Genomic DNA, 5019 nt, shown 5'->3' on the forward strand with positions numbered 1-5019 from the left:
AAAACAGATGACTGGTTAAAGAAACTCTGGTACATCTACACAATGGAATACTATGTAGCCGTCAGAAAACATGAAGTCATGAAATTTGCATATAAATGGATCAACATGGAAAGTATCATGTTGAGTGAAATGAGTCAGAAGGAAAGAGACAGACATAGAAAGATTGCACTCATATGTGGAATATAATGTAACTGAGAAGTACAAGTTGGCAATGATGCAACTTCTGGCAGATATCTCTCTGGACTTAGTTACTAAAATACAGAAACCCAAAACCGAGAGGCCGCTAAGTGTGGTCACTCGACCTCATACCTCTTCATCCTCAGCAATGGAAAACAAATTATCTAATGCTTCCTTTTCAGCAGGTCTGACTTTAGGGGAGAGACTCTCCAAACAATAATAGTGAGTTTTGTTGAAATATTTAATGCAATCAAAGTGAAAGTAAAGTGAAATTTATTAGTTACACAGGTGGGGGGGCTAAGGGTGGGGGGGCTAGGGGCGTGGGGGGTTAGGGGTGTGGGGGTGTGGGGTGGAGCTATACTGGGATTCTTGGTGGTGGAATATGTGCACTGGTGAAGGGATGGGTATTCGAGCATTGTATAACTGAGATTTAAACCTGAAAACTTTGTAACTTTCCACATGGTGACTTAATAAAAAAAATTTTTAAAAGTTTGTTTTGAAATTTTATGGATTTTTGTGGTGCCAAGGATTAAACCCAGGGTCTTTCACATGCAAGACAAGCACACTCGCTCACTGAGCCACATACACGGCTGAATGAATAGGATCCTATTCTTACTCTAAAGAAACAGCATTGCATCCCATTAGTCATCACTTCTCTTTAGTAAATGCTGGGTTCAAGTTAAATACTTCAACAAAAATTTTTGGTTTCAACAAAAGTTCAAAGGTGATGTCTACTCTATTAGTTTGCCTCCCCTGTGATATAATACTGGCTATTCTTGCCATGGGGAAGACTGGTCCCTCCCCAAACTCCGTAAAAAAAGACTCTTTCAATCTCATACCACATAAAGGTAGGGTCTAAGGTACTGTGTTTGAAGCACAATAATAGTAACAAGAGGCTTTTCTGATAGCTGCCCAGTGTGAGCCAGCCGTAAAATGACTCTGGGCTCTCTTGTGCTTAGAGAAATATTCTTTGCTTTTCTCAACATCAGGTTTGATGATACCACTGCCAGGCTCCCAATCACCTGGGTATATGTTACTGTATCTGTTGGTGAACAAGAAGGCCTGTACATGTCTGAGTCTCATCTACGAGTGGCCAACAGAAAGGCCATTGCAGCAATCTGCCAAAGGATGTAGTTCTCAGGCTCTCTCCTGAAAGAGAGGCCTTCCCCAACCTTTAAAATACCATCACCATGTGTAATGGTTCACTAGAGTCCAATGTCAAGGGAATGTCTGGGGGTCCCAATCTTCCTTGTTTCGTGGATGTCTTAATCCATGCCAGAGAACAAAAGTTAGAATCCACAGAAGCACCAATCACTTGGCAGTTGAGTTTCTTAAATTCTTCTGTCTGATTACTGAACAACATGATCTCTGTGATGCTCACAATGAAGTTGAGAGTGAAAGAACACAACGCATCTTCCTTTGTAGTCTGGTAGGGTGAACATCTTTGGGTTTACCTTCTGCTGTGGCTTTGTGTAATTGGGAGCAGGGCACCCAATTTTGACATTTCTGAAGATATTTCCAAAATTTGGAAGCTGATATTTGGAAGCTCTAACAAATACCATCAAGATTAGCCAGGAAGACCAGTACTCAATTCCCTTACACTGTGTGAGGGAAGTGATCTTGAAGTTATGAAATAATGTCTACTCCTACAGTTTTATAATTCTCAACTTTTTCCTCATGACCTCTGTACTCCTTTTGGTGGTGGTGGAGAGGGAAAGCACAAAGATACTTTTGCTTCCATTCAAACCATAGTTTACAGCCGTACATGAAAGTTTCAGATATACATGTCACATGGAACATATTGATTTGCGTTCTCCCCTAAGAGTTTGCTAGAACTTTATTATTTCTCTGTGAAATTTTGTGTATGTTTGATCTTTATTCAGGATGGTAGAAAGCCACGAGCAGCATCTTCAGGTGTCATATTCTGGTCAACTACCGTATATGTTTAAGACCCAGGCAGGCCCCTGAAGAGAGACAGGTTAAGGACACTCAAATCCATGCAACTTTCTAGCCAGGGCTTTGCCCCAATTTCTGAATGAAAACTCTCTGGGGTGACTTAGGAATCACTTCTTTGATGCCATTCCTTCTGCTTACCACACATCCTGCTCAGGCTGCTTCTGCCTGCTCCTAACCTCCTGCCCTCAGCTCTCTGCAAGTGAGAGGGAGCCCCAGGGTTTGTTTTGTGCCACTTCTGGGAGACAAATTTTAAAAGGAGTAATATATCCCCAAATGAGAAAAAAAACACAAGAATCCCACAGAAAGATGAAAAAAAGGCATTGTAAACAGGAAGACAACCTTCGGGAGGAGCAGTTGCGTGGGTGACACACCTTGTGGTACTCAAGGTTTCTGGATCTGTGGTCAGGGATCTCTCCCTGTGGACTTGGGGGACCATATGAGATTCTCGGTATCAGCCCTGACTGTGTGCAAGGCATGTGCATACATCCTACCAGCTGTACAATTCTCCAACCTCAAGGAGACTTTTTATTTTATTTTCTCATTTAATAATTATTTTTTACAGAGTAGTTCATGATGATTTGTTAGAAACATTCAATACTCCAGCACTAATTCCACCACCATTGCACCTTCCCACCACCATTATTTCCAATTTTCACAACAACTTCTTTTTTTAATTATTAAAATTTTATTTTTATAAAGTTGTTCACAATATTCGATTACATTTAATATTTCAAACATCAATCCCACGTTATTACACCTTCCCACCACCGTATTTCAGATGTTTCCATTCTGAACCCCAAACGCTGCCCCCAAAGCAGAACAAAAATAATTTATTTTATATTGATTGTTATGAATAATCTGCTAAAAATGATCCAAAAAGATTTCTTAGAGGAAAGTATGTGAAGATTGTTGTATTTCAGCCAGGAGTCAGTAAGCCCCTCTATAAGAGATTAATAAAAATGTTATAAAAGGCAAAAACCACTTCTTAAGCCTGCCTCTATAGCAGGCCTTCAGTAATTTAGTTTGTATTGCTTGTTATAAATTTGCTAAAAATGATTTAAATCTCAATATAATACAAATTTGTTAAATGTAATATAAATTTATATTATATTGATATAAATATAATATAAATTTGCTCAATATAATTATAAATTTGATTAAAATGATTTAAAAATGTTAAAGTTAGTGAAGATTGTTGTATCTCACCATGGAGCCATTAAACCTTTGTGTAAGAGATTACTAAAATGTTACAGGTTAAGTCTTCTATGTTTATATTATATTGAGATTGGTTGCCTTCTACATTATATCCCATCCAATATGTGTAATATTCCTGATTTATCAGTATTGTAGAGTTTGAGAGCACCGGATTCATGGCTGCACACTCCAGGATATCCATAATTTTTAATGGAGTGATACAACTGGTATTAATTTTTAACTGGGTGGTGGCTTTGGGGTGTGTGCATGACTGCTCGGGCTTCCAGAAGTACAGAGAGATGGGGGAAGGTAGCCCATGCCTGACTTCTTGAAAGCTTGGAGATTTCAGTTAAAAAACCCTTGTACCTGAGTTTTTAACAGATTAATTTCTGCATAAGGCTCATCCTGAGCACATGAGTGCTCGGGAGCATGACAGCAATTGTGTAGTGTGGAGGTTTTGGGCTGCTGGAGCTGTGTGGGTGGGTGCTGGCCTCACTCACTCCCCTCCAGGGTGCCTCAGTCAAGAAGACCTTTTAAATATGTTCTTACCACTAAGAAATTACCCACAGCACTCATGATATTCTGCATGTAAAAAATGTATATTGTGACAAAAGAGCTAGTACTACCGGTAGGAATCTTGCCTTGGACATGGCTAACCTGGGTTCAATCCCCAGTATCCCATATGGTACCCCAATCACTGTCAGGAATGATTCCTGAACATAGAGCCAGAAGCAACAGTTGAGCATCGCTGAGTGTGGCCCCTAAACAATCAAACAGACAAAACCTACATCATAGCCATGTGCAACTGTTGTTTTCTGAAATCAAACATTAGAAAATAAGATAGCAAAAGTCTTCTGTGGCTAATTGAGGAATCTGTGGGTCTATAAACTAAGGTCTGAATTACTTTCTATAAAGGAATTTCTTGGAATAATGTTTTATTGATGACCACATCCCTTAAGGGGTTTTCAGATTCTTTCTGTGGGTTTGCTGAGTTTGTAAACTCATAATTGTCAGATTCAAGGCATTAAGTTTTAAAATGCCAGGGGAGATGCCATAGGCACGATGGCATTTGTCAAGAATCCCCCTGACCCCTGTTAAATCCCAGGCACTACAGATGGTGCTCTCCCAAGCATCACCAGGAGTCACTTCTGAGCACAGAGCTAGAAATCGCCCCCTAGAACTGCCAAAGTGTGTCCTCAGAAACAAAAACAAGGGGCAGGAGATATAGTACAGTGGGTAGGGACTGCACACAGCTGACACAGGTTCAATCCCCAGCATCCCAGTAACCCCCCAGCACTGCCAGGAGTAATTCTTGAGTCCAGAGTCAGAAGTTACCCCTGAGTATCACCAGTTGTGGCTCCCAAACAAACAAGCCAGGTGAACTTAGGAAAGAATGAGGTATGCTAGAATTGACATAAGGACAGTGGTGGATGGTCTCTGGCACATTGGTGGTAGCAAACGTGCATAACTTTGTACAACAAAAGCATAAACTAAAAATATTGGGAAAATTAATATTTTAAAAATAAAATACCATGTTAAATGCTGGAAAGGTAGTATAGCAGGTGGTCATACAGCAGGTAGGGTGTTTGTCTTGTACATAGTCAACCTAGGTTCAATCACTGGCATCCCATATGGTCTCCCAAGCTCTGCCAGGAGTTACCCCTGAGTTCAGAGCCAGGAATAAGTCCCGAG

The 5019-nt window shown here is 40.3% G+C and overlaps 1 pseudogene; it reads right to left on the minus strand.

Moving 5' to 3' along the window:
- Window positions 1-1032: 1032 nt before the first annotated feature.
- Window positions 1033-1619, minus strand: LOC129403477 (peroxiredoxin-1-like; annotated as a pseudogene).
- Between the last annotated feature and the right edge of the window lie 3400 nt (window positions 1620-5019).

The sequence above is a fragment of the Sorex araneus genome, chromosome 3 (genome assembly GCF_027595985.1).
Source record: "Sorex araneus isolate mSorAra2 chromosome 3, mSorAra2.pri, whole genome shotgun sequence".
Taxonomy (NCBI): Eukaryota; Metazoa; Chordata; class Mammalia; order Eulipotyphla; family Soricidae; genus Sorex; species Sorex araneus.